Below are 22,557 nucleotides of genomic sequence, written 5' to 3'. Positions count from 1 at the left end.
CCTGGAAAAGGGAACGGCTACCCACTCTAGTATTCTGGTATCTGGCCTGGAGAATTCCATGGCCCATAGTTCATGGGGTCACGAAGAGTCAGACATGACTGCATGACTTTCACTAGCTTCCCAGGTGGTACAGTGGTAAAGAAGCTGCTTGCTAATGCAGGAGACACAAGAGACGCCAGTTTGGTCCCAGGTCAAGAAAATCCCCTGGAATAGGAAATGGCAACTCTCTCCAGTATTCTTGCCTGGAAAATTCCATGGACAGAGGAGCCAGGTGGCTACACAGCTCATGGGGTCGCAAAGAGTTGCACAGCACTGAGCATGCACATTAGCTCAAAATTTGTCAATTTTATCTTTTCAAAGAATCATCTCTTAGTTTTATCAGTCTTCTCAACTCTTTTTGGTCTCTATTTTATTTACTTTGGCTTTGATATTTGTTATTTCCTTGGCTGAATTCCACTGACTTGTCTTTGAATTCACTGATTGTTTCCTCTACTTCATCTATTCTGCTTTTGAACAACTCTAGTATATCATTCAGTTCAGTTATTGTATTCTTCAACTCTGTGACTTCTATTTGGTACTTTCTTATATTTTCTATCTCTTTGTTGAAATTCTCACTAAGTTCATTTATTCTTTTCCCAAGGTTGGCTAGCATGTTTGTTACCCTTACTTTCAACTCTTCATCTGGTAAACTACTTATCTCCATTTTGTTAGGGTTGTTATTATTATTATTTTTTTTTAGGTTTCATCATATTCTTTCATTTGGAACACATTCATGTTCATTTTGCTTGATTCTCAGTATTGGTTTATATACAGCAGATGGAACACCATGTCTCTCATGGCTTTGAGTAGATGAAACTTGTTATTGAATTCTGCCCTAGGTCTTAGTAGTCTCTCAATCCTTCATGATTCCCCAAGTAGTTTATTATAGGCTTAATAACTCCTAGTAGTTAAGAGTTCTCCCAGAACTGTCAATGTCCCAAAAGAGGATCTCAACACCTATATTCAGGCTGATTGGAAGCCAGACCCTTTGACTAAGGCTATTTTTTTCTTTAGATTTTTTTTTTTGATGTGGACCATTTAAAAAATCTTTATTGAATTGTTACAATATTGCTTCTGTTTCATGCTTTGGCTTTTTGGCCATAAGGCACTTGGTATCTTAGCTCCCTGACCAGGGATCAAACCCACCCCATACACTGAGAGCCCTAACCACTGGACTGCCAGAGAAGTCCCCAAGTATGAAAATATATGCAGTCTCTGGGGCTTCAGGAGTAAGCCCTGCTGGTCACTCGAGCAAGGCTAATAGAGATGTCCCTTGGATGGTAGTCCCAAAAATGGGGCTCCCGATGAGTGTCTAAGCTCTTTTCTGGGAGATTCTGGTGAGTTGGGGTGAGGCAGATGTGAGTGAATGATGGCATCCACCATCCTATATTCCCTGAGAGCAGCTCTGTAGGTCCTTAGTTATGAGTCAAACCTGAAGCGTGACCCTCAAGCTAAAGCTCCAGGACAAGCAGCTAGGCCTCTTTCACAGAAAGAGTAGATATGTGTTTCAGTCACTGTGCAGTGTACTGGGGGTGGTAACCTACCAAGAATGGTCTCTCTGATTGTTACTGTCCTGTGGGATCCAGAAATGCAAGCTCCCACAGCCACCAGAGCCAGGGCTTGAGGCGTGTCCCCTCAGCAGCCATCACAAAAATCAGAGCACCAGGTATTAAGAGTCAGAGCAACAGAAATGTATAAAAGCTCCCCTCTGGGAGATTTTGGCTTTCTTTTGTGCAGCAGCAGGAGAGATTGCATGTAGCTCCTGCCTTCAGAGGTCTCTAGAAGGGATTACAGCCAGTCCTTAGATGTGAGTTTGATTGGAAGCTAGCCCCTCAGGCTGCAGCTAGGATGATTGGCTAGCAGCCTTCTTTCACAGAAAGACAGCTCTTGTATCTGCTGCTTCTTGCTGTTTTCTGGGTGTGTGCATGTGTGTATGTTAAGTTGCTTCGGTTGTTCCCAACTCTTTATGACCCTATGGACTGTAGCCCACCAGGTTTCTCTGTCCTTGGGATTCTCCACCCAACTGGAGTGGGTTGCCATTTCCTTCCCAGGGGATCTTCCCAACCCAGGGATCAAACCCAAGTCTCTGATGTTTCCTGCCTTGGCAGCTGGCTTCTTTACCACTAGCACTACCTGGGAAGCCCGTGCCCTTGGGTTGTTAGATATTTAAGAGCTCTTTTTCTGTTGGTTACGGTCCTGGGGAATGGTGAGCATAAGCCCCATTGGCCACCAGAGCCAGACCATGTACCCTGATGGCAACTGCAAAAATGGGGGTGCCAGACAAGAGTACAAGTTCCTTTTTGTGGAGACACCAGTGAGGCAGAGGGAATGCACAAAGCTTGTGTTCTCTGGCCTCTGTTCCCTGAGAGCAAGTCCATTAGCCACTAGAAGCATGTCAGACAGAGCCTGCCCTTCAGGGCAAAGGTCCTGCACGAGCAAATAGGCCTCTTTCATGGAAAACCTGAGTGTATGTTTCAGTCTATTGTCTGCAGTGCATTGGTGGTGAGAGTCTGCAAAAACTCTCTACAATTGCTATAGTCCCATGGGACCCAGCAATGCAGTCTCCCCTGGTCTCCAGAGCCAGCAATCAAAGGGCATCCCCTGGGCGGCAGTCACAAAATTCAGGCACCAAATGTGTGTAAATCCTGTCTTTTAGAAGATAGTGCTTTGGAGTGTGGAAGAAGGGGAGCACAACATGGCCTACTGGCTGTAGGAAGGCAGAGGGAAAGTGTAGAGATCATATCCACAGGAAAAAGAAAAAATAAGAGAAAAATAAAAGCCCTGGAATTAAAAAAAAAAAAATTATAGATGATACCAGCTGGCTGAAGCCAGGCAGAGGGAGATTGTGAAAGCAGACCTGCCGTCTTAATCCCCAGAGAGGGTTCCGGCAAACTCCTAGATGTGCACATTAAATTAGATGCCTGCCCCTCAGGGGAGCTTTCCTTGAAGCTCAGTCGGTAAACAGCCTGCAATGCAGGAGACTGGGGTTCTATTCCTGGGTTGGGAAGATCCCCTGGAGAAGGAAATGGCAACTCACTCCAGTATTCTTGTCTGGAGAATCCCATGGACCAAGGAGCCTGGCAGGCTACAGTCCATGGGGTCACAAGGGTCAGACATGACTTAGGATTAAACCACCATTCCACTGCCCCTCAGAACCAGTGCTTTGGTATTAGCAAATGAGCTTCTTTCACTGTATTTCTGGGTGTGATCTGTGGCCTCTGACCTGAGACCTTGGCTGAGACCTTTAAGAGTTGTTTCTCAGATGAAACAGTCCTGTGGATCTTGTGTTTGAGAGCCTTGTTGGCTTTCAAAACTAGATGTTTTGGAAGCTTGTCTTTCAAGAGCAGATCTTATAAGTTGGGGTGCCGATGTGAGGTTCAAATGTTTTGTTTCTCAGGGAGGAACTTCCAGGTTTTGAGTTCTCTCCAACTGTGGATCACTGTGATGGGGGTGAAAAGTGAAAGTGTTAGTCGCTCAGTCTGTCTGACTCTTTGTAACCCCGTGGACTGTAGCCCACCAGGCCCCTTCATCCATGGAGTTCTCCAGGCAAGAATACCGGAGTGGGTAGCCATTCCCCTCTTTAGGGGATATTCCCAACCCAGGGATTGAACCCAGGTCTGCTGCATTGCAGGCAGATTCTTTACCATCTGAGCCACCAGGGAAGCCCTGGTTGGGGCAGGGTGGGGTTCATGATGTGATTGCATCCTGGTATCTTCCACCTATTTTGATTTTTTTTTTTCTTTCTTGTTTGCATTGCTCAGCCACCCTTTCAGTTTTTCCAGAGAAAATTGCTTCATAAGTAGTTTTAGACTCAAATCTCTGTGGAGGGAGCTGAATTCAGGATCTTCCTATGCCATCATCTTGAACCAGAACTTTAAAACTCAGGTCTTGATTACAATATATAAAGAACTCTTGAGACTCAACAGTAAGGAAATTTAAAAATGATGAAAGACTTGGACCTTTACCAAAGAGGATAAATTGATAGCAAACAAGTACAGATGATCAACATCAGCCAATAGGAAAATGCAAATTCAAACCAGGATGAGATACCACTATGCTCCTCTTAAAATGGATAAAATTAAATATACTGGTGGTACCAAGTTCTGACAAAGATGTAGAGCTTCTGGAACTCTCATATATTGCTTCTGGGAGTGTAAAATAGTTTAACAGTAAAATAGTTTAACAGCTTCTTACCAAGTAAATATATATTTACCATATGCTCCAGTAGTCTTAGAAAGTGAAAGTTGCTCAGTCATGTCTGACTCTTTGTGACCCAGTGGACTATACAGCCCATGGAATTCTCCAGGCCAGAATACTGCGAGTGGGTAGTTGTTCCCTTCTCCAGGGGGTCTTCCCAACCCAGGTATTGAACTCAGGTCTCCCAAGTTTCAGGCGGATTCTTTACCAGCTGAGCTACCAGGGAAGCCCAGTAGTCTTAACTCCTAGGTATTTAAACTCTAGAAAATAAAAACTTATTTTCACACAAAAATTGTGCACAAACATTTATAGTAGCTTTCTTCATAATCACCAGAATTGGAAATAATCCCAATGTGTTTCAACCTGTAATTGCATAAACAGACTATGCTACATTCATACAATGGAATATTGCTCAGTAATAAGAAGAATTGAGTTAGTGGTACACACTACCTTTTGTACATATCAGACACAATCTCAAATGGTTATACTGTATGATTCATTTATATGAAGATTGAAAAAATCCAAAGCTACAGGTGCAGGGCTAGTGCCAGGGACTAAGGGTGAGGGAAGGTATTACTATAAAAGGATAACAAGAGGGAATTTGGCAGGATAATAGAAAAAATGAAAAACTCAGTTCAAGTTGAGAGGATTTCCATAGAAACATCTGTCATTAATTTCTTTCCACATTTACTTGATTTTCATTATGAAACTTACTACCTAAATTATTTTGTCCAATTACATTCCTTTGCTTACTGAATTTCCTCAGAATGTCAGCTCCATGAGAGCAGGCTCCTAATTTATCTTTTGCCCCATTTTCTTTCCAGCACTCAGATCAGTGCCTGGCCCATAGTAGGTACTCAGACATTACTTGTTGAGTGAATAAATGGTGAGCAATGGACTGTGGTCTCTTTTAATCAGGAAAAATGGTCATGCAAAGTAGTAAAAAGAGCAACTGCCCATGTAGGCAAGACTTGGTTCTTGCCAGAAACTTAATGGTCAAAGAAGTCACATCATACATGAAACTTGAAATATTATCAAAGATCAGAAAGAATAAGATAGAACAATAAGTCAGGAGTTTCCCAAGTGTAAGAGGAGATGATTTGTAAAATCAAACAATGACATAACAAAATGTACTCTTACTGACTTTAAGAGGTCATTTAATTAGCTCTGGGGGCTCAGACAATAAAGAATATGCCTGTAATGCAGGAGACCCGGATTGGATCCCTGGGTCAGAAGATCCCCTGGAGAAGGGAATGGCTACCCACTCCAGTTTTCTTGCCTAGAGAATTCCGTAGATAGAGGAGTCTGGCAGGCTACAGGCCATGGGGTCGCAAAGAGTCAGACACGACTGAACGACTAACACTAACACTTGATTAGGCTGCAGTTCAACGTGCAGAACAAACAGTCCCAATGTCACCAGCATCTCTGCTGTTGTAATGTCTAGGATAAGGTTGCATCCCTGGATATAATGTAGATTCTCTAATATCTATTTTTGCTATTCTACAGAATCCCAGTAGGATAGTGTATATGTGTGGGGACTTTCTGAAGGTCCCAGAGGGTGCTACTCTTCTACGTAAGTATTTACAATATAATTCAGGACAACGTTCACTCCCTGCTTCAGAAATTAAAATGCCCAAGGGCTTCAGTGAACCACATAGCATTGAAGATAATGAATGAATTTTGTGTGAAAAGCAGCTTAAGAATAATGAGAAGGTGGCTTAAAAGAGAACACTTCAAACATGTCAGAGTGAGAAATTATGAGAATCAAAACTGTGTACAGACTATCACTACGGGATCAGTTTGCACAGCATAACCCTAAAACTTTTCTAAAGTTTTTAGTTAGTGAGTTTTTAGAATATTTTAATCCTTAGGTAAAATCTATTCCATAAGGTGTAGATTTTTCATCTCATTATGGTTATTTGGAGATGGCTTGCTTTGGGCATCCTTCTCCTGAGATGGGACATAGACCATGCTTGCCTCTGGGAACTTCATGTTTTTTCCTGTGAGAAACCCATTCACTTTGAGGAGTGAATGTTTACCCTAGAATATAGTTACATGTGTTCCCACATCATGTTTCCAGAGATGCCTCTTATCTACTCCATCTAAAATTGCTCTCTACTGACAAGCCATATTTCTTTTCTTCCTTTTTCTCCTTTGCACTTAACAATACCTAAAAAAGTACATATTTATTGTTTGTCTATATCCCCTCAAGTGTAAATTCCATAACCATAGATATTCATGTCTGTTTAATTCACAGATTTGTTCCCCAGTGTCTAAATAGCATTTTGTCCATGATAGACACTCATTGAGTCTTTTTTGAAGGAGTAAATTAATTTGTGCATTGAATTGGCATAGTACTGCAGAGCAGCTTTGTTAGCTTCCATAAACTTGCTAAAATGATGCTGCTATTATTGAAAATTTGTCAGTAATGATTGTCTACCTCACTTACATTTCATAGTGTAAGGTCTATGATGGCAAGCACTTTGAAACTTTCTAGAACATAAGATAGTAAGAGATACTTTTTTAAATGAATGAAAGAATAAATATATGAAATTATTTATAGAATTCCTCTTTTAGAACTGCATTCAAAACCAGTCTATGTTGCAGATAAGCAAATCAACCTAATTTCACATCCACATATTGCTTTTAACCAAAAGTTGCCAAGCTTAGTGCATTGTTTACTAGAGAAAATAATGCCCATGTCATAACTTTGCTTATGGACAATATCCTATATGCTGAATTATGGACAGTAAAAGATAAGAAAGGTAGACTAACACAGCTAAATCCTGTCAGGTGAGACAGTCTCATAAAACAGTTCAATTTAATACCTAGGGACACATTTGGTGATAAGCATTTGGCAAGCCCGTCTTACATTTTGCTATGGTGTGTAGCACAGCTTAGCGGAGATTCTTTAAAAACACTGGGAGAAGAGTACAAACATGAAATATTAGAAAATTTTAATGATATCTCCTGAGTTTATTCTGTTTGAAGTCTGGCTGCCAAAAATATCTGTACCTCCTACATTAATGGTCTTTTATTTTTAACTAACATATCAGGAATGTAAAGGAGGTATAAACCACTTTGGATGTCTAACCAGCATGATTCATTTGATTTCTGCTCACTGCTGATAGCAGCACATTTATATTTCATGGTTTCCGAATTCAAAGTACTATAATATCCAGATGTGGTCGACTGCCTTCAAGACCAAATGATAAACAGCATTGTCCCTTGAAGTTAGATAGCTGTGCCGAAGAACAGTCCATTCAGCAACAAATCAAAAGATTTATTTGAGTGGGAAAGTCAGATTAATCTTGTCTAGGTATCCCTGGTGTCGGAAACTTATTTGTAGGAAAAGTGAAAAGTGTTATATGAAAGAAGTGGTTTACACACAGCCTAGAAGGAACTCAAACAGGGGCTCTGTAACAACCTTGATGGGTGGAAGGTAGGAGGGAGGTTCAACAGGGAGTGGACATATGTATACTTTTGGCTGATTCATGTTGATGTATGGCAGAAACCAACACAGTATTATAAAGCAAAATCTTTTAATTAAAAATAAATAAATTTCAAAAAATTAAAAAAAATTAGCAGCAAAAGTGAAGTTGCTCAATCGTGTCCGACTCTTTGAGACCCCATGGACTGTAGCCCACCAGGCTCCCCATCCATGGAATTTTCCAGGCAAGAGTACTGGAGTGGGTTGCCATTTCCTTCTCCAGAGGATCTTCCCCACCCAGGGATCGAACCCAGGTCTCCCGCATTGCAAGCAGATGCTTTTACCATCTGAGCCACGAGGGAAGCGCCAGCAGAGAAAGCTGATATATAATTTAGAACTAGTTCCTGAAAACAATTTCTAATGGATAGCACAGCATCACAGTCCACAACTTTATTATAGTTTTGTCAATCAAAATGTAAATATGTGATTCTGGAATGTTTCATGATCTTAGAAAGAAGTCTGTGTTAAAGACACAATTGTGTTAAGTTATAGGTGGGATCCTTCTATGAGTTTTCAAGAGTATGATGCTTTCAAAATGCCACGGTGATGCAGGTTTTCTACTGCCACCAGGGTTCTCTGCTGCTGAAGATAATTTTTTAATATTGCTGCTCATGGTTGTTGTAGGATAGAGCATAATGATCTAATACTTGTGTGAGTGTTTTGAACAGGCAAGGAATTCTATGTAATTCTATATATAGAGAATTCCATAAAATTCTATATAGATACGACATTTTCATTTCAGTATATATTTACATATATATGAAAAAAGTGCTCCTTATCATTTCCTTCTCATGCAATTTTAAGCCTGAAAAGTATATCTGCTCTGTATTTTGGCAAGCTTGCCTGTAGAGTAGATGGTAGGGTTAATGAGACAAGAAGCTTTCTGATGGGACAAGAAACTTTCTGCTTGGTTAATGAAGGATATCATTATTATAATCTCTAGGTATTTCCTCTTTTCTAAAAATAGTACTTTAACTGTACTTGGTTTAGCTGAAATTCAAGCAGCAATCAATAGCAGCGTAGACTTAAATTCGGAGGCATCTTAACTCAAAAGTCAATTTTTAGATCATGTTCCTTGGATCATTTCTTCTTTTTTTTCTAGGTCATTATGTTCAGTTCAGATAGTTCAGTTGCTTAGTCATGTCCAACTCTTTGCGACCCCATGGACTGCAGCATGTCAGGCTTCCTTGTCCATCACCAACTCCTGGAGCTTACTCAAACTCATGTCCATTGAGTCGTTGATGCCATCCAACCATCTCATCCTCTGTCATCCCCTTTTTCTCCTGCCTTCAATCTTTCCCAGTGTCAGGGTCTTTCCAATGAGTCAGTTCTTCGCATCAGGTGGCCAAACAAAGTATTGGAGTTTCAGCTTCAGCATCAATTCTTCCAAAAATGAACATTCAGGACTGATTTCTTTTTGGATTGACTGGTTGGATTTCCTTGCAGTCCAGGTAGGCTCAAGAGTCTTCTCCAACACCACAGTTCAAAAGCATCAGTTCTTCAGCACTCAGCTTTCTTTATAGTCCAACTCTCAGATCCATACATGACTACTGGAAAAACCATACCTTTGACTAGACAGACCTTTGTTGGCAACGTAATGTCTCTGCTTTTTAATCTCTCATGCTGTCTAGTTTGGTCATAGCTTTTCTTCCAAGGAGCAAGTGTGTTTTAATTTCATGGCTGCAATCACCATCTGCAGTGATTTTGGGGCCCCCCAAAATAAAGTTTCTCATTGTTTCCATTGTTTCCTCATCTATTTGCCATGAAGTAATGGGACCGGATGCCATGATCTTAGTTTTTGAATGTTGAGTTTTAAGCCAACTTTTTAACTCTGCTCTTTCACTTTCATCAAGAGGTTCTTTAGTTCTTCTTCACTTTTTGCCATAATGTGGTGTCATCTGCATATCTGAGATTATTATCAAGATCCTAGTAATCTTGATTCCAGCTTGTGCTTCATCCAGCCTGGCATTTCACATGATGTACTCTGCATATAAGTTAAATAAGCAGGGTGACAATATACAGCTTTGACATACTTCTTTCCCGATTTGGAACCAGACTGTTGTTCCATGTGCAGTTCTAACTGTTTCTGAAGGCAAGTCAGGTGGTCTGGTATTCCCATCTCTTGAAGAATTTTCCACAGTTTGTTGTGATCCACACAGTAAAACATTTTGGCATAGTCAATAAAGCAGAAGTAGATGTTTTTCTGGAACTCTCTTGCTTTCTCTATGAGCCAATGGATGTTGACAATTTAATCTCTGGGTTCTCTGCCATTTCTAAATCCAGGTTGAACATCTGCAACTTCACAGTTCACATACTGTTGAAGCCTGGCTTGGAGAATTTTGAGCATTACTTTGCTAGTGTGTGAGATAAGTGCAATTGTGTGGTAGTTTGATCATTCTTTGGTATTACCTTTCTTTGGGATTGGAATGAAAAACTGACCTTTTCCAGTCCTCTGGCTACTGTTGAGTTTTCCAAATTTGCTCCAAGATAGTAAGAAATATATGGCATAACCAAACAGGATCATGAGAGGAGTTTAATGAAGGTGTGGGCAGGGTTAAAATAACCCAAAAAGTTTACTGGACAAGTTACTCTCAAACTGAGTATCAGGATAGATTAGATGTGTAGAGAGGGTCACCTGAAGAAGGAATAGACTTAAACGGAGGGACATAGCCAACAAACTTACCTTATTGGAAGGGAGTTGGTGAATAAATATTCGAAATTTTATTCTTCTCCACCCTATGATCTTCTAAAATGTAAGTTCTATGAGGAGAGAAACTTTGTCTCATTTACTTAGATACATAGCAAAAATAATATAAGGCATGTGATGCATTCTGTTTAATGAATGAACAAATGAATGGAAAAATGAGTAGATGAGTGAAATAGAAGACTCATACGGAGTTTCTTAGTCTCTTGAAAATCAAAAAGCAAATTCTACTTCCTTTGCCTTACTAATGCATATCAATGCCATGAGATCTCATTATTTTATTTTTAGAGAAAATGATCAATAAGAACGTTCTAGTAGAGGATCCTCATTGGGACTTTTGAATTGAACACATTACTTAGCAAATGCTAACATGGGAACTTGAAGATTTTTAATGAACCTGCTGAAGTCAACACATTAATGCAACTGAAACCAGTAGAGAAGCAGCTATCTGTTAACCTCTGCACTGTCAGGTCTAAAAAGTCTTTTACTCATTATTTGGGCTTTTAACCTGTAAAATAAATCAGAACATAACAACAGGTAACCATGAAAATTTTTAACTACCTCCCAGGAGTTAATTTTCTTGAAGGCAGCATAGTGTATGTGGGAGAAAAATCCTGTACTTTGAGTTAAGCAAAACTCTTATCAAACTCTTGCTTTGCTATTTACTAATCATATAACATGAGGAGTTTACTTAAATTAAAAAATCTTAATTATGTAATTTATTAATCAGAATAATGTCATTTAAAAATATTGTGTCAAATATTTAGTAAGATGTATTTGTAGTGTCTTGCACATAGTATGTGTTCTATACATGTAAGTTTACTGCTCTCCTTGGGGTTCATTAATTTTCTATTTCCTTATAGTTCTCTTTGATTTTATAAAATTTTGGAAAATTCTTGATATTATTGTATTGTATGTATAGTTGATTGCATCAATTTCATAACCTCTATAAAAAAAGGAAGAAGAAGAAAAATGGAATTTTTTAATATTTGGAAGATTTATTTTTCTGTTAGATATAGATGGCCCCCAGTGATATTTGTTTTGGCTTTAAAATAGTTTTTAGTTTATTTCTAATTGGATGATAATTGCTTTACAATGTTGTGTTGGTTTCTGCCATAAAGCAAGGTGAATCAGTCATAGTCATATATATATTGCCTCCCTGGGGAGCCTCCCTCCCAGCCCCATTCCCATCCCTCTAGGTTGTCTCAGAGCACTAGGCTGAGCTCCTTGTGTTATACAACAACTTCCCACTATCTATTTTACATATGGTAATGTATATGTTTCAGTGCTACTCTCTCAATTCATCTCACCCTACCTTGGAGAAAACTTCTTGGAGAAGACTCTTGAGAGTCTTTTGGACTGCAAGGAGATCAAACCAGTCCCTAAAGGAAATGAGTCCTGAATATTCATTGGAAGGACTGATGCTGAAGCTGAAACTCCAATACTTAGGCCACCTGATGCGAAGAGCTGACTCATTGGAAAAGACCCTGATGCTGGGAAAGACTGAAGGCAGGAGGAGAAGGGGATAACAGAGGATGAGATGATTGGATGGCATCACTGATTCGATGGACATGAGTTTTTTAGTAAGCTCCAGGAGTTGGTGATGGAGAGGGAAGCCTGGCGTGCTGCAGTCCATGGGGTCACAAAGAGTTGGACACAACTAAGCCACTGAACTGAACTGAACTGAATTGAGCACCTCCCTCTCTGTGTCCACAAGTCTGTTCTCTATGTCTGCGTCTCTATTTCTGCTCTACAGATAGGCTCATCAGTACCATTTTTACTAGTTTCCATATATGCATATATATATATATATATGTACATGCATTAATATATGACATTTGTTTTTCTATTTTTGATTTATTTCACTCTGTATAATGACAGCATGCTTTTACATAGTGCTATCCCTTTTCCATTTATATTTTGAACCTGAAATCTAGAAATAGTCTTAATCCTGAGATGGTGATAACCACAAAACCTAATTTTAAAGTGGAAATAAAGATAAATTATTAGAGTTCATACAAATCTTAATTCCTGTGTGCAAATGACAGTATTGAGCAGAAATCCTAGAATTCTCATCAGAAAACTTAAATATTGCCATATCATTATTATATGCTATTTTTCCTGTTATAAATGGAAATATAACCAATTTCTGAATTATTTTGTGCTTAATAGAATTCTATTATTCCGCAACATTGTTTTATGACATACAACAAAACAATAGTAGCTTTCATGGATTTTATTCTTTTTGTAAAGATTCAGATTCAGCATTGAGTTAAGATGAATTAACCACTCATTGCTTCTGGGGTAACATTCAGTTTTCTAAAAGAGGCAACAGGCAAATGAGGCCCTAAAAGAATAAATGTACATAATATCAACATGTACTTTCCAAAAAATGATTTATTTTTGCCAGTGTTTAGAAAATAAGACTTTTAAATTCTTCATACATAAACTCAGCTTATTTTAAATGCACACAATTAATCTCTTTTTCATTAACTTGTTTATATGAGTTATTTGTTAGAAAGTTTTTTCTGTCTCAACTTCAAATCATAATAGAGTATGATCCATCCCTTGAAGCTAAGCTATGCTCTACTCAGGATTCAGGTGTGTCTTGACATGTCTGTAAGACTAGTGAGATGTTCTCCTACCAACAGGGACTGAAAAATCCCTCTGGAAAAGAGTTAGTCTTAAGGAAAGAAAGTCCAAGTTCATGTCTTAGTCCATGGATAAAGCTAGGATCTATTTACCAGAGAGGTTAAATGCCCAAGTGCAGGGCAATGGGAGTAGAGACTGGGGATGAGGCAGACACAGAGCTGGTTTTGTGGGCTAGACGAGAGTAGAAGTCCATCTGTCTCAAGAGCAAGAATTACCTCCCTCTAGGAGGGTGAGCTGTAGACCAGGGTTATTAAAGGCTTCTGTGATATTATTCTAGGTGGTCGACTGATCTAACATAGGACTGTGAATTATTTGCATGCCCCTTTACTTAACCACTTGGGTAGATGGAGAAGGAAACTTAGAAGCAACAAAGATGGTATTTCTTTTGGAGCAGGAAATATTTGCCAATTTCCCTTTTTTATATTTGCCTAGTCTTTAAAATTAATGAGATACAAACCATCTACATGTTGTAATATCATTTGATGTAAATACTTTGTATCTTTGAAGGCTAACCTACATTTTTTGAAGTAAAATATTTAATAAAATTTGCTTTCTAAAATTAAAAAAAGAATTTAAACAAAACTTGAGTTGCAATGCAATAAAGTATTTGTGAAAGTATTAAAATATATAGCAAGCAGAGTCACGTTCTCTGAGTAGTCCCAAGGTGTTGAGGAAAACACAAGATTTATTGCAAATATTGCTCCAGTTCATACATTTTAGTCTCCTCAGACTGATCAATCAGCATTTGTACTTTCTCTAGCCATTTTACAATCTCAGAGAAAGATCATTTCCCCAGAAACAACGAAAAAGAGTGTTTGTAAATGTCTATACATCTCTATATTACATATATAGATTGTCTAACCTCTTGAGAAATGCTTAGTGGAAAAATTCTTTCAGAAAGCTGGTCATTCCCTCCTTTAAGTTGTTTGAAGAACATTGACTCTAGATTTCAAATCTCAAAAAATATATTCCCCTTGCTACACAGCAAGTACTATTGTTTTTCATTGTTTCCGTGAAGCTGTTATGAGTCTGATACAAGATGCATGTGAATTGTTCAGATATTTGGCAGGTATAATGTAACTATCAAAATTGAAACCAACCAAGAAACTCATTTTTCAGTCCTCTTCAGTCCCATATATGAAACATTTTGGCTTACATCATTAATATAGAATTACACAGCTTCATGCTGAATTTCACTAAGGATTACCAAGTTCATGATTATGTCCAGAAAGAATCTTTGTAATTTTTCTTTGCTAGAAAAATAAAGTATTTGTTGTATCAATGAACAAGAAGTATTAAGAGTGGATTTACTGTGCAGCTAATGAATTAGATTAAGCACTGTACTCAAATGGTCATATGTTTTTGGAAAATTTGCTAAAGTTGTATTTTCTAAGAGCAATCACTTAAAATCTAATTTCCATCTCTTTTCCCTCCGATTTTTCCCTTTGTTACCCTCATGTCCGTGACACTGATGTGGCTGTGGGAATTCTTGGAATCTAAGATGAAGTGGAGTTTCAGATACATTTAGTTTGGGTTTGATAGTATGTTTATATGGTTTTCAGTCACTTCTTGGTATAAATTATAAATAAATTATAAATTTATTTAACTTATAAATTATTGCTAGATGTCATTGCAGGACATTTCAGTGTACTAGTGTCCTGTCTGCCAACTTAACCATCATTAGGTCAGGAACATCTAGTGCCAGAGATCTCACGGTGATTCAAATGTCCCCTGCAGTACTTGATTCCAGGAGTGTGGGTAGGAGAGAAGACACAATATTTGAAAAGTAAAAACTAGAAGCCAAATTAGGGAGAATTTTTCCAAACACCGGAATGCGTAAAATCTTAAGTAGAGGATTTGATTCTCATTGATGCCTGATCAAAATGACTTTTTTTAGTAATATACTTGATAATGGAATACAGGTATCCCCTATTTTTTGAAAGTTTACTTTGTGACCCTTTTCTTTTATGAGAGACCTGTTAATACATTAGTACAGGTTTTCCCTAACTTTTTAAGGTTGAAAAAGTATTCTGTCATATATATATAGATATAGCTCACATCTTCTTCATCTGTTCATTCATTGATGGCCACTTAGCTTGTTTCCATATTTTTGCTTTTGTGGATTTTTACTTTTATGAAGGCAGAGGAACCAGAGATCAAATTGCCAACGTCCACTGGATCATGGAAAAAGCAAGAGAGTTCCAGAAAAGCATCTATTTCTGCTTTATTGACTATGCCAAAGCCTTTGACTGTGTGGATCACAATAAACTGTGGAAAATTCTTCAAGAGATGGAAATACCAGACCACCTGACCTGCCTCTTGAGAAATTTGTATGCAGGTCAGGAAGCAACAGTTAGAACTGGACATGGAACAACAGACTGGTTCCAAATAGGAAAAGGAGTTCGTCAAGGCTGTATATTGTCACCCTGTTTAACTTGTATGCAGAGTACATCATGAGAAACGCTGGACTGGAAGAAACACAAGCTGGAATCAAGATTGCCGGGAGAAATATCAATAACCTCAGATATGCAGGTGACACCACCCTTATGGCAGAAAGTGAAGAGGAACTAAAAAGCCTCTTCTTTTTATTTTTTTAATTTAATTTTATTTTTAAACTTTACAATATTGTATTAGTTTTGCCAAATATCGAAATAAAAAGCCTCTTGATGAAAGTGAAAGTGGAGAGTGAAAAAGTTGGCTTAAAGCTCAACATTCAGAAAACGAAGATCATGGCATCTGGTCCCATCACTTCATGGAAAATACATGGGGAAACAGTGGAAACAGTGTCAGACTTTATTTTTCTGGGCTCCAAAATCACTACAGATGGTGACTGCAGCCATGAAATTAAAAGACTCTTACTTCTTGGAAGCAAAGTTACGACCAACCTAGATAGCATATTCAAAAGCAGAGACATTACTTTGCCAACAAAGGTCCGTCTAGTCAAGGCTATGGTTTTTCCTGTGGTCATGTATGGATGTGAGAGTTGGACTGTGAAGAAGGCTGAGCGCTGAAGAATTGATGCTTTTGAACTGTGGTGTTGGAGAAGACTCTTGAGAGTCCCTTGGACTGCAAGGAGATCCAACCAGTCCATTCTGAAGGAGATCAGCCCTGGGATTTCTTTGGAAGGAATGATGCTAAAGCTGAAACTCCAGTACTTTGGCCACCTCATGCTAAGAGTTGACTCATTGGAAAAGACTCTGATGCTGGGAGGGATTGGGGGCAAGAGGAGAAGGGGATGACAGAGGATGAGATGGCTGGATGGCATCACTGACTTGATGGACGTGAGTCTGAGTGAACTCTGGGAGTTGGTGATGGACAGGGAGGCCCGGCGTGCTGTGATTCATGGGGTCGCAAAGAGTCGGACATGACTGAGTGACTGATCTGATCTGACTTTTATGAAAAAAGGTAGTTGCTTCTTTGCTTTACACTATTTTGGGTTATGGAAGACTTCATAGGAGCACTCTACTTTTAGACAGTGGGGGAAACCTGTGTTTAATGAAAAATGTACCATAATTTAGAATGTTTAATCAATAATTTCATAAAATAGAATTTATCAAAATTCATAAAGGCACAAAACAGGTAGCATATTACATATAGGGAGCACATCTGTAATGGTTCATATGTAAAAGAATGGTAAAGATAGTCTCCAAATACAACAACTTCTTAAAAGGCCATGTGACATTACAATAGTGAGTGGTGATGCTAAAAGAAACATTCATAAGCCATCAATAAAATTAAATTTTAGTTAACCAGGCTAAAGGTAAGACTCAATGATCTTCTCACTTTTTCCATGGAAAATATTATAAAAATCATTCTATGAAGAAATAACCAAAGAGTATGCTGCCAAAAATGTGGGGAAAATGTACTCTAGACATGCATCAGTTAATTAATAAAAATGTCACCTTGTTTTCTCTTAGTTTGTACTGTTTGTAGTTTGTCAGTTTTTTAACATCTGAAATTAATGGTGGTTTTATTTCTCATTCTAAATGATTCAGTTCAGTCCAGTTCAGTCGCTTAGTCGTGTCTGACTCTTTGCGACCCCATGAATCGCAGCGCACCAGGCCTCCCTGTCCATCACCAACTCCTGGAGTTCACTCAGATTCATGTCCATCAAGTTAGTGATGCCATCCAGCCATCTCATCCTCTGTCGTCCCCTTCTCCTCCTGCCCTCAGTCCCTCCCAGCATCAGGGTATTTTCCAATGAATCAGCTCTTAGCATGAGGTGGCCAAAGTACTGGAGTTTCAGCTTCAACATCAGTCCTTCCAAAGAAATCCCAGGGCTGATCTCCTTCAGAATGGACTGGTTGGATCTCCTTGCAGTCCAAGGGACTCTCAAGAGTCTTCTCCAACACCACAGTTCAAAAGCATCAATACTTCAGCGCTCAACCTTCTTCACGGTCCAACTCTCACATCCATACATGACCACAGGAAAAACCGTAGCCTTGACTAGACGAACCTTTGTTGCAAAGTAATGTCTCTGCTTTTGAATATGCTATCTAGGTTGGACATAACTTTGCTTCCAAGGAGTAAGCGTCTTTTAATTTCATGGCTGCAGTCACCATCTGCAGTGATTTTGGAGCCCCCCAAAATAAAGTTGACACTGTTTCCACTGTTTCCCCATCTATTTCCCATGAAGTGAAGGGACCGGATGCCATGATCTTCATTTTAGAAGCTGTTAATATATTTTTGTATTTTTTATTAAGGAGGCTACTCAAAATCTCTGAGTTTCTGGTTTGCCAGATCTGATATGCCCCTGTAGATGCTAATTATCTTAAAGTTTAACAGATGAACTTTATGGAGGTATAATTTATATGTAACAAAATGGTTACATTTTTATGTGTAGAGTTTGACACTATTTGACAAATGTAAATAGCCATCTGGCCACCACCACAATCAAGATATAGACTATTTTATTCGCTTCAAAAAGTGCCCTTGTGTCCCTTCTCAGTCGATACTATTCTTTGTCCCCAGGCAACCACTGATCTGATTTCTATCATCATAGATTAGACTTGTCTTTCCAAAAGTTTCATATAAATCGAACCATTCGGTATGTATTGCTTTGTGTCTGGGCTGTTTTTGCTCAGCTTAACATATATGATATTCATTCATGATGCTGTTGAGAATCAATAGTTAATTCCTTCTTCTTGCTGAGTAGTATTTCTTGACAGACATTTGGATTTTGCCCAGTTTTTGTCTATTATGGATAAAGTATTATTCCTGTACATATCTTTATGTGGACATATGTTTTCATTTCTCTTGAGTAAATAACTAGAAGTAGAAATGCTGGGTCACACAGTCAATATTATATACATATAAAATTTTAGCTTTTAATTATTTTGTGGTGCTCATTAAGATCTAGCTAAAATTTTCATTTATTCATTCAATCAATACTTACTAAATACACTGTGCAAGATACCAGGGGATCATAGGTGAATATAGGAAAAACTGTACCTAAAGCACACTGAAAAAACATGCAAAACTTTCAAAAGAGGAATTTCTCAGGATTGGTGGTCAGGAAAGACATAAGCTGGATCTTAAAGGAGATATAGGAATCCGTTAAACGGGCATTGGGTGAGAACACAGCAGTCAGAATTTCCACATTCAAAGGCACAGTGTATGGATATATTATGGGCTTCTGCTTTGGCTCAGTGGTAAAGAATCCACTTGCAATGTAGGAGACATAGAAGACACAGGTTCCATCCCTGGGTCGGGAAGATACCCTGGAGGAGGGCATGGCAACTCACTCTAGCATTCTTGCCTGGAGAATCCTTAAGGACAGAGGAGCCTGGTGAGCTCCAGTCCATGGGGTCCCAAAGAGTCATATACAACTGAAGTGACTGAGCACACATGGAAATTACACACAGCATGGTACATCTGGGAAAATTCCAGTAGCTGGTATTACAGGTAGGAGAAAAGCTAGATGAAAATATTACATGAAGATAGAGAAGAAAGTTGGGCAGATCAAGGAAAACCATTAATGCTACGGATTTTTTTTTTTTTCCTTTGTGAGGTCTTATCTCATCCCTGATACAGCTAATCATTTCTTTCCTGTGACTGCATCACATTTGGAGCATGGTTCTGTTTAACAAGGACTTCCCATGTGTCGCTAGTGGTAAAGAACCCGCCTGCCAATGCAGGAGACGTAACTGAACTTGGGTTCAGTTCCTGGGTTGGGAAGACCCTCTGCCAGAGGGTATGGCAATCCACTCCTTGCCTGGAGAATCCCATGGACAGAGCAGCCTGGCAGGCTATAGTTTATGGGGTCCCAAGGACTCAGACACAACTGAAGCAACCTAGCACAGCACACACAGCACAGCACTCTCTTTAACATATTGTATCATCTTTAGGGATTTGTCTTCCCTACTAGGTTCTTAGATGGTGTCTTTGCTATCTTTGGTGTGTAACACAATCCTTGGCTCTTATTAGGGCCTTAGAAAATTAGTTTATGCAAGAATGAACAAGAAAATGAGAATTCATGGAATGACTTTCATTCTCCACCATTGAATATGTTCAGAAAAATTTCTTCTTTACCAGAAACCTAGGAAACATCTTTTGTGAAGACACATTAGAAATACATATTTGTTTCTCCACTGAAGCAAGGTCATACATACAATCTTCTTATGAACTTGATTATTAATTTCAGTTGTCTTTATGATCAATAGTGATTTCATGGCCTCAATGACTTTGGAGTGGTTTGCATGGATGGCTGAGATAGTTGAAATAAATGAATCAACTGTGCTTCAGTTGCCTTAATTTTGTGGTAAAACTGGCCTTAAACTTGTAACACTGAAAAAAAAAAAAAACTTTGCTTAAAGAAACTAGAGATATTTTGGCCATAAACTGATGCTATATGTTCTGAGTGTTTTCATTTGTTCCAGAACTCATAAAAATTCTATTTTCTTTATGATCTTCATTTAGGCAAGGTCCAACCTTATTTACCAAAAGTGTATTTTGGCAATTTGTTTTAATAATAGATAGTATTTACTTCATCACTCATTCACTTTGGTAATGACAAAATAAATACAGAGTAGGAGAGAAAGGCAGTCTGAAAAATAAGGAAAACAGTTTAGAAAAATAGAATAAGAGCAGAACCAATTAAGAAGGAGATTTGGGGTATCCTAACTTACATCATGAGAAACTCTGGGCTGGAATCAAGATTGCAGGGAGAAATATCAATAACCTCAGATATGCAGATGACATCACCCTTATGGCAGAAAGTGAAGAGGAACTCAAAAGCCTCTTGATGAAAGTGAAAGTGGAGAGTGAAAAAGTTGGCTTAAAGCTCAACATTCAGAAAATGAAGATCATGGCATCTGGTCCCATCACTTCATGGGAAATAGATGGGGAAACAGTGGAAACAGTGTCAGACTTTATATTTTTGTGCTCCAAAATCACTGCAGATGGTGACTGCAGCCATGAAATTAAAAGATGCTTACTCCTTGGAAGGAAAGTTATGACCAACCTAGATAACATATTGAAAAGCAGAGATATTACTTTGCCAACAAAGGTCCATCTAGTCAAGGCTATGATTTTTCCCGTGGTCATTTATGGATGTGAGAGTTGGACTGTGAAGAAGGCTGAGCGCTGAAGAATTGATGCTTTTGAACTGTGGTGTTGGAGAAGACTCTTGAGAGTCCCTTGGACTACAAAGAGGTCCAACCAGTCCATCCTAAAGGAGATCAGTCCTGGGTGTTCATTGGAAGGACTGATGTTGAAGCTGAAACTCCAGTACTTTGGCCACCTCATGCTAAGAGCTGATTCATTGGAAAATACCCTGATGCTGGGAGGGATTGGGGGCAGGAGGAGAAGGGGACGGCAGAGGATGAGATGGCTGGATGGCATCACCGGCTCGATGGACATGAGTTTGAGTGAACTCCAGGAGTTGGTGACGGACAGGGAGGTCTGGCGTGCTGCAATTCATGTGGTCGCAAAGAGTCAGATACGACTGAGCGACTGAACTGAACTGAACTTATTAATGAATTAAAATTGGGACAACTGTATAATTAATCATCTAAATTGAGGTGCTTTTGAGAGTTTTGAAAGGGGCATGGCAAATAATCTTGCCAGGGCAATAGGTGATATTTGAACTGTTTCAAAGTACTCTTCCTAAATCTTTTTGTTTCAGATTGTTATCACTTCTTATAACTACTATCTGCTGTGCTAAGTCGCTTCAGTTATGTCTGACTCTGTGCAACCCTATGGACTGTAGTCCACCAGGATCCTCTGTCCAAGGGTTTCTCCAGGCAAGAATACTGGAGTGGATTGCCTTTTCCTTCTCCAGGGGATCTTGCCCACCCAGGGACTGAACTGGCATTTCTTACCTCTAACCTTTATTGGCAGGCAGGTTTTTTACCACTAGTGCCACCTGGAAAGCCCTATAACTGGCATATAAAGTGCTAATTAGCAGATCCAAGATTATCTGTAGCTTTTAAATTTTTTAAAGCTTCCTACAAATACTTTTCTTAATGCAATGGCCATGGTAGTACAACAAGTAGAATCTTAGTTTTCTAGCTGCTCTGAAAGTATTAAGAAAGATATTGACCTCAAGGGATAATTGATATTGAAAAGGATAAGAGTCAGTGGATGACAGTATTTTTTCATCAATTATAGTGTCTTTTGATAATGAATGAAACAAATCTCAATCTTCTTCAGGGTAGATGCATTCATTCTTTTATTTTGCATACTATAAACATTGACTGTTACCCACACGTGCTTTGTGGGCTTCTGGGACTACAATAGTGAACCAGATAGTTGCTGGTCCTAAAGGACTAAGAGTGGTGATGGATAATGAGGTGAATATTAGTGAAAATAACTTTTGAGGAGTGTGATTCTGAAGTTACTTCTTGAAAAAGTTAAAAAAACGATTTATCAGTATTCACATAGCTGAATGTGGAGAGTTACAAAGGATGATGAGGAAAAATAATTGCTATTTCGATGCGAATGTTCTCTTATGCTTGCTGTTTGACTTAATTAAGAATGTTTATCTTTCTTATTTTCCTAATTTCCAAGCATCAGTTGGCTTGTTTTGGGAAAACCTTTTGATATGCCTTAGCATTTTTCCATAGTTTGAACTCACTTTGTAATCTTGATCTTGCTTTTGAAGTATTTAAAATATAAGTCTTAGAATCTCTTTTTAAAAAGCAATTTGAGTTTTATTGATCTACAGAGCTTGAGTTTAGAATGCACAGATAGGCATTTAAATGCATTTTGGTAATAAACGCTTCAAAATTAGATGGCTTGAGAGTTATTGAAGATAAAATTGAGTTCTAGAATAAATCTGTTGTGAGATTAAGCAGACAGCTTGTAATGTTTTTGCTTTGTATATTTGGTGAGAATGCACTTTTTGTGTATTTCTTTTACCTTGCCCACTTTTGTATTCTATGAAAGATATAAGATATGCAAAGAAATAGCTGGTCTACAGCATTTTACCAGCCAGTATAATGGTTAAATGGGGCGGGGGGGGGGGGCATTCTAG

The sequence above is a fragment of the Bubalus kerabau genome, chromosome 15 (genome assembly GCF_029407905.1).
Source record: "Bubalus kerabau isolate K-KA32 ecotype Philippines breed swamp buffalo chromosome 15, PCC_UOA_SB_1v2, whole genome shotgun sequence".
Classification (NCBI taxonomy): Eukaryota; Metazoa; Chordata; class Mammalia; order Artiodactyla; family Bovidae; genus Bubalus; species Bubalus kerabau.
This window is presented reverse-complemented; position numbering follows the sequence as displayed.